The sequence below is a fragment of the Balaenoptera musculus genome, chromosome 1 (genome assembly GCF_009873245.2).
Source record: "Balaenoptera musculus isolate JJ_BM4_2016_0621 chromosome 1, mBalMus1.pri.v3, whole genome shotgun sequence".
Taxonomy (NCBI): Eukaryota; Metazoa; Chordata; class Mammalia; order Artiodactyla; family Balaenopteridae; genus Balaenoptera; species Balaenoptera musculus.
This window is the reverse complement of record NC_045785.1, coordinates 114,422,713-114,436,188: the sequence shown is the minus strand read 5'-3', so window position 1 is coordinate 114,436,188 and position 13,476 is coordinate 114,422,713. Positions and strand designations below refer to the sequence as shown.

Below are 13,476 nucleotides of genomic sequence, written 5' to 3'. Positions count from 1 at the left end.
GCCGCGGCCCCTTATCGACGCCCTGTGCCCAGGCCACACCCGCCTGGCACACACACCCAGCGGGGAGAGGAGAAACGTCCAGAGAGCCCCTACCCCACCGCTGCACAGGCCGGGGACGGGAGGGAAAGCCAGGACGGCTGATGCGGGGTGGAGGAGGGGGGGTCGGCGCCGAGTCTCTCTGCCCCACTGTCCCCAGCGTCTCCTGCGTCCTCTTCCCCCACCCTGACCGCGCTCTCTGGGCCTCTGAGGCCTAAACCCCCAGACCTGAAGAGCAGAAGTCAGCGGGAGTCCCCAGCTGACCAGGGAAACAGGCTTCTCCCCTGAACCTTGGTCTTGCTCAGCAGCTGGCCCGAGGCCAAGGGCAAGGTTTCCCCTCTCCAGAGGAAGACTTCCTGCTGGCCAGAGGCCGGGGAAGTCCCAGAAGCCGAGCTTCCCCTGCCCTCCAGGGACTCACACCCGGCCCGGCCAGGCCGGGGAGCTGCTGGGCCCTCCCACAGCAGAGCGGGCCGGGGGCGGGGGGAGGGGCTGAGGGCCCGGGGGGAGGGGCTGGGGCGGGACCGGGTGAGAGAGGGGCTGGGGGGACGTCAGGGAACAGGGTCAGAAGCCCAAGAGGGAGGGAGAGGGGCCCTCGTTCACCCCTTCACTTCTGGGTATGGGGTTGCATCACTGGTATCCCGCTCAGGGGAGGGGCTGAGGGCTGGCCGGACAGTGGAGGGAGAGGAAGGGAGGGGGCTTGGAGACAGGGAGGGGCGGGTGCCCGATTTGTCTGTCAGAACCAGGAGGAAGGGATCGTGATGGGCTAAGGGGAGGGAGGAGACAGCTGGCAAGGCCCACTCTTCCCCAGGCGCTGGGACTGGTGGTCCCGCCCTCCCCCCTTCACAGTCGGCTGGGGTGGGAAGATGGGGAAGGGAGGAAGGAGAGAGTGAGAGAGAGGGCTGTCCACGTGGCAGAAAGCGAAGCCCCCGCAGGAGAGAAGGCAGCGTGCATGGGGTGGTGCTGGGCATTAGAATGGTTATTCTTGTCCTGTTTCCCTAGAGATCTCCTTCGGGCCCCCTCACAACAGCTGTGATGTATTCCTCCTCCAGCTCCCCTGCTGATGGCTTAGGGGACCAGGCCCAGAATCCCAGCCAAGGGCAGGAAGCCTAGTCTTCCCTGCAGTGAGCACCCCCACCCCATATTCTGTCTCCCTCCTTTGCAGCTAACTGCCCTCCTGACCAAGCTGAGCCTCCTCCTCCAGGAAGCTCTCCTAGACTGACCTCCCCACACCCCCTCATTCCAGGCTCTTCTTCAATCCGGCCACAATGGCCAGACAACCTTTCCTCTCCTGGGTGCTGATAGGTGGCTGTGTTAAGTGTTCTAAGCCCTGTGGTTTCCTGGGTGTGTCTTGGGTCTCCCATTAGTAACAAGTCCAGGGCAGGGACCTTGACGTCTGGTCACAAGCCAGTCCATGTGGGGAGGGGGTGGGGGAGCCGCCAGTGGATTTTCACAGCCCCGAATCCTAATTAAAGGGTCCCCATCTCTCCATCACAACCTGCCTAAGCCTGACCTTTGCATCTCCCCTTCCCCACTTTCTTCTCAAACCCAAGCCATCAGCCTCTCCCAACTTCCGGTTTTCAGTTAACAGGTCCACACTTCTCCCACCCACCCAGGCTGGAAACCTGGAGTCATCTTGACTCCTTCCTCCGACAGCCCAGATACAGGCTCACATCCAGCCCTGCCTTTTCCAGCGCTCCAACTCCAGTCACCTCACTTCATCTCAAGTCAGCAAGCATTCTTGATCACCTGCCAGGGCCTGACTGGTGTCAGGTGCTGGTACACAAAAGATGAGTAAGGCCCAGGCCTTGCCCTCGAGGGCGTCACCGCAGTGTTAGTCGCACTATAATAAGTCCTATACTGGAAGCACAGAGAGCTTTGGAGTTGGAGAGATGCATTTCCACTGGGGACATGAGGAAGACAGTCTGGACTCACCAGTGACTGGCTGGGTGGCCTTGGACAAGTTACTTAACCTCTGAGCCTTTGTTTCCTCAACAACAATAGAGGAATGATAAAAACCCTTGCAGGACTTGGGAGGATTAACTGTAGTAATAGCTAACATTTGTTAGCTCTCATTAGGTACCAAGCCCTCTCCTAAGTGTTTTATAGGTAACAGGTCATCTTGTCCTTGCAGCCCCCTGTGAGGTAGGGGACACCATCATCCCTATTTTCAGATGAAGAAGCTGAGGCTCGAGGAGGTTAAGCACATTGCCGGAGTGAGCCCAACTATAAAGGACTGATGCCAGGATTTGATGCAAGACATTGTTTCATAACGATCATACTCACCTATGCAAGTTTATTTTCAAAATAATTATAATAATAACTAACTTTTTTTTTTTTTTTGAGCTCTACTCTGTGCCAGGCTCTATGTTGATAACTTTACTTGCATTTAATCCTTAGAACAACCTTAAATGGCAGATATTATCGTATTGTAAGAAAAAAGAGGCTCAGAAAGGTTAAGTAATGCCCCAGGTCATGCAGCTAGGTCCCTGGAGAGTTAAACTTGACCCCAAGTCTGTCCAACACCAGAGTTTTCTCTTCTGCCCTGCACCCTCCCGTGGCTCAGCCTGTCTGCTCACCTCCCGAGCTCACACAGTCACCATGCTTGTTAATGTCCACCCCCCACCAACTCTCCACATCACCTCTGATTCTGAACACCTCCACAGCTCAGATTCCCACCCACCATTCAAGGCCCAGCGTTTCTGGAAGCCCTCCACACTGATTCATTCAAGCCCACCCTGGCGTCTCTTCCAGACAGCACATAGCACATTTGTGGCATGTATTTTGACACTTGATCATATTTAAATGACAGTGTAATTATATATTATTTGGCTTTGTCTTCTAATTATTTAATATTTAGAAACCGTATATCCCCAATCAGTGCAAAACTTCCTTGAGTGCAAGAACCTTAACTTTCCCTTCACTTATTCTGTCTCCTCCCCCTCCCACCCCATCCCTTCGCAGACTGCTAGGCACACAGCAAGTGCTCCTTAAATAAACAGAGATGTAAAAGGCATTGAAGAGGCAGGAATTCCTAGATGATTAATCACCTTCGTATCTTATTGTACGGGTGCATATCTATACAATATGTAACCCCGGGGCAGACAAGCATAAACCTCACCTGAAGGCAGCTTCTCCCTAGGATTCTGGGAGCTAGGGTCCTTTGAGGATAGATCAACCAAAGGACAGCTTTACTGTCCCCTCCCCACTGGCAGTGCCAATTCCTTGTCCTTCCCTCCCTATCCTCCCTGGATGAGGGTGCTAAGAGATTTATCTGAGGGGAGGAGAGGGGTAATGGTGGGACAGAGAGGGCGCACAGGGGCCGCTGACAGCACTTAAGCCCAATGTGTCTGACCCTCCTGTGTCTCTGCAGTGACCCACACAATCAGGCCGGGTTTCGGGAGTTGGTAACCCACACAGAGGCACAGCGTCCAGCCCTCAGAAGGTCCCCGCAAATGAAGGTGAAAACATAGCCTGGGCTCCTTCCTGGCTCTGCCACTTATGAGTGACAAGGGAGTTATGGGGCAATTTGCTGACCTCCCTCAACAGGCTCTTAGCTTTGTCTTACAGTTCCATCGTTTCCTCATCTATAATGAGCAGATTCCCCTTAGTGTTTCCACGAGGGCCACGTGAGAAGATGCATGTAAAGAGCTTCATGCAGTGCCTGTCGCATTGTAAGCACTCAACACAGGGCAGCCATCGTGGGTGCTGTTGTGATTATTGCTGAGATGGGAGACACAGATGGGAGTTGCGAATGTACATGGAGCTGGAAAGAGCTGGAGGTTTGGCCTTGGGACCAGACAACTCATACTTGGGGTCCAGAGATCAGGGAAAGAGCTCCTAAGGGTCCAGGCCTCCCGCCATTATTAACTACCCTTTCCCTCCCTCCACTTTTCTAATCATACCTCTCCTGCCTCCTCAGCAAGGGTTGTGCTCTACCTCCAGTAGTTTTCTTATCATGTCTTCAACATAAGCATTGCTTGTCTCTGCTTCCGAAACTTTGCACAAAACATTCTTTCCTAGATAATTCTCCCTCACTCCTTCCCAATACATGCCTATCACCTCCTCCAGGAGGCCTTCTTGACTCGGCCTCTCTACTCCTCTCCTTGATTTCAGGGGCAGCCTCACCTTGCAGTCGCTCAGACCTTGCTTAGTCATGGCCTCCCGCCTCCCCACCCACTGGAGGAAGCAGATGCCATATCCCCCATATTGAATGTAAATGCCGGAGGGCAGACACCTGGCCCCTTTGAAATTCTCCCCACTGCATCAGAACGCCTCTTTCTGAGCTATGAGCTCCGTGTAAGCCCACCTCTCCGTGCTCCGTTTTCAAAGACAGTGAAACACACCTGCCCCTTCTCACCTTCTCAGAGTGATAGAAGGTAACTCAGAAAAGAAGGCTGAACATCTGGGAATCAGGGTTCCAGAGAACAGCAAGATAATCATGATTTAAATGTGCTTCTGTCCTCAGCAACAGGGGTGAAGGAACATCATGGTGCAGTAGAAAAATCCTTCTGGAAAAGAGCCCAGGAGAGCCAGGATCTGATTCCAGCTCCACTCCTGACATGTTGGGTTACCTGAGCAAAGAACTTCTCCATGACTCAGTTTTCCTGAGTGCTGAGGCTGGTGCCTATACGTCCCAGACTGCATATGGCTGGCCCTTCCAAGATCCCTTGGGCTTGGGCGAAACTTTTATTTGTCCACTTATGATTGTAGGAAAATAGAGCTGGCCCTAAATGAAACTGTCAAGATCTGAAAACTATGTTTTACAGACCTTTCTGTTCTTTCATCCCAGATCCCTTCCTCCCGCTTCCAATAGTCAGTGGGAGAAGAGGGGAAGACCCCCTCTCCCAAATATTTCCCTCATTTTTTCCATCTAAACATGAAATAATTTGAGTAGTAGAGTCTTGCAGGAGCGAGGTGAGTTTCAGTCAGTTGCCTTTCCCAGGTCAATTGAACTTTAGGCCTTTAATCAGTAATAGTGATATGACTGACTGTATTCCCTATTCCAATAATGATCTCTAAGAATATTTTGATGGAGAGATCCTAGGGAGCCCTTTATCCCTGAAATTCTTTGTGCCTATTCAAAATATTGCAAATAAACCTTATTTTGTGCTTATTTGGTTCTGTTATCTACTGCTGTATAATAAACCACCCCCAAATTTAGCTGTCTAAAACAAGAGCCATTTTATTATATCTCACAATTTTGTGGGTCAGGAACTTGGACAGGATTCACCTGGGTGATTCTTCTGCGCCACGTGGCACTGAATGGAGTTACCCAGTGGTATTCAGCTGGGGGCTCAGCTCAGCTGGATGGTCCAAGATGACTTTTCTCATATGTGTGGTATCTTGCCTGAGATGCTGGAAAGACTGATCTTAGTTGGGTGCCTTTCCCTTTCCATGTGGTTTCAGGGTCTTTGCACATGCTTTCTCTAGCAGGGGGACCAGACTTCTTAAACGGTAGCTCAGGGTTCCAAGAGAAAAAGGTAGAAGCTGCAAATCCTCTCAAAGCCTAGGCCCAGAACTCTCACGGCGTCACTTCTGCTACACTCTGTTGGTCAAAGCAGTCAGAGGCCAGCCAACATTCAGGAGAAGGGGAAATAGATCCCATCTCTCCAGGAAGGAGTATCCAAGAATTTGTGGCCATCTTTAATCCACCACCCAGAGTAACCTGATGGGGACTCAGAAGGAAGGATGTGTGGGAGAGGAAGTGAGGGACCTGGGATGAAAAAGGCTACGGAGAGTTTCTTGATGTAAAAGTTGAAGTTTCAGACTTGGCTGCGGTCCCTGAAGAAGGTAATAAATACCTCAACCTCCTGGATATCTCTTCTCTCTATACCCCAAACCTAGCCTAGCCTGGTAAGATCCCAGGAGTTTGGCTAATTCAAAATCCAGCCTATGGTCTAGAACCCACTCTACCCAAACGCCTAATCGTTTTCTAGGATCCTCTATTCCCCACCTCCTATCACCTCCTGTCTTCTCCTTTTCTCCTAAGGAATTCAGACCCTGCACATCTTATCCTTACTATCTCCCAGGACTAGTTTCTCTAACCAGTAATCACCACCTTGCATTTAATGAGCACTTCCTTTGTACCAGAGTCTGTGCTAAGTGCTTCAAATTCATTATTACGTTGACTCCTCGCAACAAGGCATTACTCTCATTTTACAGATAAGGAAATTGAGATCCAGAGAGATTATGCAACACACCTGAGCTTGTATGCTCCAACTCAAAAGTGCAGGCTTTAATTACCAGGTTATACATCTACTCTTCCAATTGTCTACCGTTTAAATGACCCATCCGTGTCTTTATGGGATGTGAGGGTTGGAAGGCCCTCAACATGCTAAAACGAGGACCCCGTTAGAAGGCAAGAGAGGGGAGGAGGAAACTTAGGGACCCCAAATCCTTAAAGATGGGAATGCAAGGAATATTCTCTGTTGAAAAGTTATGGTCAAGGTTTCTGTCTGAATTTATGCCATGGCGTGTGAGTCAGTGGTGAGGAGAAATCTGTACGTGATACCACAGAAAACTGGTTACAGAGAGATAAAACAGAACTAACTAAGCAGGAAGAGGGAAACTGAGCAGTTCAGCTGGCAGTATAAAAGCACCAGAGTTACACCTCGCTTAACTGGAAGTCAGTCTCTGACAACCCCAATTCTGTGGAATGAGGCACCAAATCCAGAAGTGAAAAAGGCCTTTAAGCACCCAAAATAGCTAACACAAAGCTCTTGAACCAAAACCAGATCCTTAGCGCTCCACACAGAGCCTTACTGAGTTACACTGTACAAAGTTTCTAAGAGGCTGACCTCTGGCTTCCCAACCCATGGCCCTGGGAGGACAAGGTGGGTGTGGGTGAAAGGCCTTCTGAGAGGGAAGTGTTTTGAGAGCAAAGAGACAGCAAACAACTTAACAGCAAAGGACAACAGGACTCGAAAGTAGACACAGCATTGTGCTATATGTCACTTCACTTTAGAAAAAGGATTATAATGCCTCATTGTCTGGTGTCTGATGGTTTATCAAGCCCTTTCACACACATTATCTCATTTCAACTCCACAGCAAGCCTATGAAGTAGGCGCCAAGGAGAAAAAATTACACAGAGAGGCTTAGTGACTTTTCCACGGTCACACAGATTAGCGAGCAGTGGAGCTAGGAATAAAACCAGGTTTTATGATGTCTAACACAGGCCTTTCCCTCTACACCATGACCCAGCCTTTTCCTCTACACCAGGATGCCTCCTTTTTCATAATGAGGGCTGTGAGTCATTAAGAAAAGGTTAGTTTACACCTAGTAGATTCTGTTGAACAAGACAGGGAAGTAAGTAATACATTTTTTAAATTTTTTTATTAAAAATGATACAAATAGACAAAGGTTGGCATTTAGGATAAAGTTCAGCTTTCTCTTCTCGCTATTGGGTGGGCCAAAAAGTGCCTTCGGTTTTTTAAGTAAAAATAAAAGACACATTTTTCATTTTCACCAAGAACTTTATTGAACAACATATTCACCCTTTTGTTTCACTACCTTCTGCCATTTTTCAGGCAACTTCATAATTCCATCTTCCCAAAACTTCTTATCTTTTTGAGCAAAGAACTGTTCCAGGTGCCTTTTACAGTCTTCCAGGGAACTGAAATTTTTTCCATTAAGAGAATTTTGTAAAGACCGAAATAAATGGAATCCGAAGGTGCAATGTCTGGTGAATACAATGGATGAATCAGAACCTCTCAGACAAGCTGTAACGGTTTTGCCTGGTCATCAAAGAAACATGAGGTCTTGCGTTATCCTGATGGAAGATCCTGATGCATTTTCTGTTGACTAATTCTGGACTCTTTTCATGTGCCAATTTCAGTTGCTCTAATTGGGAGCAGTACTTGTTGGAACTAACTGTTTGGTTTTCCGGAAGGAGACTCCTTAATAGAGGCCTCCCTTCCAATCCCACCATATACACAACATCACCTTCTTTGGATGAAGACCTGCCTTTGGTGTGATTGGTGGTGGTTCATTTCGCTTGCCCCATGATCTCTTCTGTTCCACGTTATTGTACAGTATCCACTTTTCATCGCCCATCACAATTTGTTTTAAAAACAGAACATTTTCATTATGTTTCAGTAGAGAATCGCATGAAGAAATATGGTCAAGAAGGTTCATATCGCTTAAATTATGTGGAAAGCAAACATCAAAGCAATTCACATAACCAAGCTGGTGCAAATGATTTTCAATGCTTGATTTGGATATTTTGAGTATGTCGGCTATCTCCCACATGGTATAACGTTGATTGTTCTCAATTAATGTCTGGATTTGGTCGCTATCAACTTCAACTGGTCTACCCGACCGTGGAGCATCGTCCAGCGAGAAACCTCCAGCACAAAACTTCACAGACCACTTGTGACGCGTTCAGTCAGTCACAGCACCTTCTCCATACACTGCACAACTTTTTTGTGCGTTTCAGTTGTGTTTTTACCTTTCTTGAAATAATAAAGCATAATATGCCAAAAATGTTACTTTTTTTCTTCCATCTTCAATATTAAAATAGCTACACAAAAATTCACCAATTTTGATAAGTCTTTCTTTAAAGGCACACTGATATGACAGCTGTCACATACAATCTAACAAAATTGTTTCGAATGAAGTTAAAGACAACTAAGTGCTACTAGAGCCATCTTACAGAAAAAAAACGAACAAAACTTTTGGCCCACCCATTACATTATAATTCTACTCATTTACCATCTATGCCTAGTTGCCATACAGCACAGTGATGGGCAAATCACTCCGTGTCTCCTCAACTTTCAGGCATCAGTTTCTCCTCTTCATCTTTTTTTTTTTTTAATTTTATTTATTTATTTATTTTTGGCTGTGTTGGGTCTTCGTTTCTGTGCGAGGGCTTTCTCTAGTTGTGGCAAGCGGGGGCCACTCTTCATCGCGGTGCGCGGGCCTCTCACTATCGTGGCCTCTCTTGTTGCGGAGCACAGGCTCCAGACACGCAGGCTCAGTAGTTGTGGCTCACGGGCCCAGCTGCTCCGCGACATGTGGGATCTTCCCAGACCAGGGCTCGAACACGTGTCCCCTGCATTGGCAGGCGGATTCTCAACCACTGCACCACCAGGGAGGCCCCCTCCTCTTCATCTTGATTCTACCACCTTAGTTCTGTTTTCTCCTCTCTCTCTTGAACTTTCAGAAAACTCTCCATTGGGATCCCCACTTCCAGCTATGATCCCTCAAATTTATCCTTCACTTACATCATTCTAACAAAGCCGACAGGAAGAAAGTCACAGCTCTTAGCAGCAATCAAGACTCACTCCGCGATCCAACCCCTGCCAACTTCCACAGGTTAAGTATTTCCCCTCCTGGCTCCACATTTGGATTCCTACAACACCAAAGGTTTCTTGCTACTAAGTTTCTCCCTCATAGCTGGTGGCTTCTGCTCTTTTTATGATCCTCTCTTTCTGAAGTACCCTTTGTCCGGCCATTTATTTGATTAATTTCTGCACATCTTTAAAGACCCAAGCTTAGTTGTCACCTAGACAACTCTCCTTGTTTTCCCTGCAGTACCCTATCTCCACACCACACTGCCTCTATCCTTGCATGTATCAATCACAATGCCTGTGGTTTTAGGTAACAGAACTCCTACACCTATAGCAGCTTAAACAATAGGGGCTTATTGTCTCTTTACAAGAAGTCCAGAAGAAGATGGTTCCTGAATTGGCTCAGTGATATCAGGGACTAAGTCAGCATCACTGCAATTCTTTTGGACCTTCTGCAAGATTTCTGCAGTGGATCCAAACTCATGACAATATCCAAATTCAGGGAAGATCTATTCGTTTTCTAGGGCTACCATAACAGTATCACTGATGGGAGTGCTGAAACAACAGGACTTTATTTTCTCACAGCTCTGAAGGCTGCAATTCCAAGGTCACGGTGTTGGCCACGTTGGTTTCTTCTGAGGTCTCTCTTCTATCTTTTTTTTTCTTTTTTTTTTTTTTAGAATTATTCTTTTTTATAACATTGGCGATGTTTTTATTTATTTATTTATTTATGGCTGTGTTGGGTCTTCGTTTTTGTGCGAGGGCTTTCTCTAGTTGCGGCAAGTGGGGGCCACTCTTCATCGCCGTGCGCAGGTCTCTCACCATCGCGGCCTCTCTTGTTGCAGAGCACAGGCTCCAGACGCGCAGGCTCAGTAATTGTGGCTCACGGGCCCAGTTGCTCCGCGGCATGTGGGATCTTCCCAGACCAGGGCTCGAACCCGTGTCCCCTGCATTGGCAGGCAGATTCTCAACCACTGCGCCACCAGGGAAGCCCCTCTCTTCTATCTTAAATGGCCATCTTCTCCCTGTGTCCTCACATGGTCTTTCCTGTGTGTGTGTGTGTGTGTGTGTGTGTGTGTGTGTGTGTACGTGTGTTCAAATTTCTTCTTCTTTATGAGAATACCAGTCGTATTAGAATAGGGTCCACCCAAATGGGCTCATTTTAATGTAATTATCTCTTTAAAGACCCTATCTCCAAATACAGTCACATTCTGAGATACTGGGAGTTAGGACTTCCACACATGAATCTGGGGAGGCGGGGGGGGGGGGGAGGGACACAATTCAGTCCATAACAGAAGGAGATGCAGGTATAGGAGTTCCCCTCTGGGAATATCGCTTTTCAGGTGAAGAATCCTTCCCAGTATCCCTCCAGTAGATTTACAGAGTAGGATTTGGTAGCATGCCCTTTTCCTAGTTACAAGGGGAGGCTAGGAAAGCAGTTTCACTTTTATAATGGGAAGAGGGCTCTGCCAGCCAGAAAGAAAGGGTTGGGAATTACTGGGTAGGTTACCAAAGTGTCTGTTGCACTGTTCCCCCACGTGTGTCACGGCTGTCTGCTCATGTGTCCGTCTCTCCCATTAGGTTCTCAGCTCTTTGAAGCAGAGACCAGTGTTTCAATCATCTGTGTACCCCTAATGACTAGCACAGTGCCTGGCTCATAGCAGGTGTTCAGCCAATATCTACTGAAGGAATGAACAAATAGAATTTAATGAACTAGATGAACCTGTTTATGTTATATTTGATTACAACATTAAACTCTGTCCATATATTTGACTTGCTTTGTCTGTGGTTCACACCTTTAAATATCTGTAGGGAGTATGGCTAATGGAACTGTTATTTCAATCAGAAGAGACCAAGCTCCATGAGCTTTGTTTCCCCAAAGTCTGGCGTAGTGCATGGTATATAGCAACTGATGCATGAATTGTTGTAGAATGAATGGTGGATGGATAAAAAATTAAAATATTTAAAAATTAAAATATATTTAATGCTTTGAAAAAATATCGTTATGTACTTAAGAAGTTATTATGTTTTCTAGAAAAATGTCTTCCAGAACTGGGCATCCCTTCTGCTCTGTTGGTATTTCTAAAGGTTCTTTATCACCAGGTAGTTATATCACCTATTTCTATCCTATTCTATTCTAACAAAGAATGATCCTGATGAGGTTGGCCAATGAGCCCATAATGCTTAGACCAATTTCATCTGAGAAGTAAAGATAGACTAACAAATATAAGACTGAGCTATTTATGTGATGTTTGATTTTGGTTCTGTGGAGTTGCAGGAATCATGTCACAAATCCACACAAAGCACTGATCCCCAAGTATCTGATCTTCCATGTTCTACAGAATAGGGAAGAGCCAGGCACCTAGCTAATGAATGGCATTAGTTGTGGGGATAAGTGACTGATCTGGTGGCAGTTCCCCAATGTTAGAAAGGCTCTGAGGATTTCCATCTAATTCCAACTTCCCTCTCTGCAGCAAGGAGAAGGGACCCAGGCAGCTAAGGTGTAAGGAGCAACGGAGGCGAAAGCTCAAAGTCGCTACAAGTAACCAGGTTCCCAGAGGCAGTGTATTTTGGCACCATGAGACTGTGTAACCGTGAGTTCAGTCTCCTTTTGCCCTATTTCAGACCCAAGGGACCCACATCTCCTTCACGCAGTTCAAGTAATGAGGTTCAATTAAAACGTTCAGGTTCAATTAGTGTTTCAGGGGCAGTCTTAGGGCAAAATATTTTCCACAAGGGATGTAAGAGAAACTAGCACTGTTCTGGGCCACATTGACATGTAGGGGCAGGAGAGGACTTGGTCTGCAAACAGCATCTGCATAATGTAGAAGCTGGACAAGATGGCACTTGTGTGTGTATTTGTGCTTCTGCGGTGCCTGTTCTCTGTGCCCCAGGTGCTTTCCTAACATCCAGGAGAAGAACGTGCGTGCTAGGTTGTTTTCCTTCCAAGTTTTGACTTTTTCTTCTTTCCTTAAAGTGTTAGCAGCCCAGATTTTTGCTGCAAAATCAAGACCTGTTATTATAATGATGGTGATTTTTTTTAATTGTGCCAATGAACCTGGTCTTAATGCATTATTGCAAGCACATTAGCCAAGCCCATTACAATAATCTATTGTTGAGAGAAAACTATCCTGGCAGTACATGTATCTAGAAGTTCCGCCTTCTGAACTGATGCCAAAATATGATAGATTCCCAGTTCCTTATGATGTCCAACTACTGTACATGAACTCCCACTCCCCTCACCCTCCTGCCAACATAATGACTAGCTTTACTTTGATGTTCTCTGCTTTCCACAGTGGCTTTAACTCTCTGCCAGAGTCTCATACACTAAGCACTCTGCTATTTGAAATCCCATTACCTGCAACTCTGCTAACTGGCATCTCGCAGATCAAAGGTATAATAATTGAGGAGACACTGCAATGACTTCTGAACCATTTAGAAAATATTTGACTGTGTTTAGAATAGTTTAACGTTGGCGTTTCAGTGTATTCTGCATTTTTTTCACACTTGCTCCAAATTCAATCTATCAATAAATTACACTATAATACATTCTAATAAATCAAGATGATATAGACAGGCTGGAATGAATAAGAGACCAAAACCAACCAAGTAAAATTGACAAGAATTAATGTAACGTAAAGTCTGGCATTTAGATTTTAAAACTACTTAACAGAAGACTCCTGGGTTAACAGTTCCCAAAAGAAAGCCATGAGAATTTTGACTATCTACTCAGCAGTGTACTACGGCCTCTGAAAAAGTCAATCCTATCCAAAGCCACCTTTTAAAAAAAGAAGAGGCAGGGAGAGCATCCAAATCAAGGAGGGAGAATAGTTTTACTCTCTACTTTGCTCAGACCAGGTCTGTGGAGGACTGTGTTTAGTTATTGAAGCCACATTTGGAGAGAAAAGCAACTAAGGTTGTTCTTTTCCAGCAACTACTTAGGGAGGCATAATACCTGTCTTCAAATAGCTGATGGGCTGTCATATGGAAGAAACATTAAATTTAATCTGCGTAGCCCCAGTGGCCAGAACTAGGAGTCATGGGTAGTTATGTCAGTGGAACACATTTCAGCTCCATATAAGGAAGAACTTTCTGTAATTAGGGTGATCTAAACGTTGAACTTGGATGAATCAGGAGGAACAAAAGAAGACT

At 46.5% G+C, this 13,476-nt stretch overlaps 1 long non-coding RNA gene across 1 annotated transcript; it reads left to right on the top strand.

Moving 5' to 3' along the window:
* Positions 1–1,203: 1,203 nt before the first annotated feature.
* On the top strand, positions 1,204–5,149 carry LOC118880821. Its single transcript, XR_005016400.1, has 2 exons — positions 1,204–1,346; positions 4,502–5,149. It is a non-coding gene; the product is annotated as an uncharacterized LOC118880821 (long non-coding RNA).
* Positions 5,150–13,476: the final 8,327 nt, after the last annotated feature.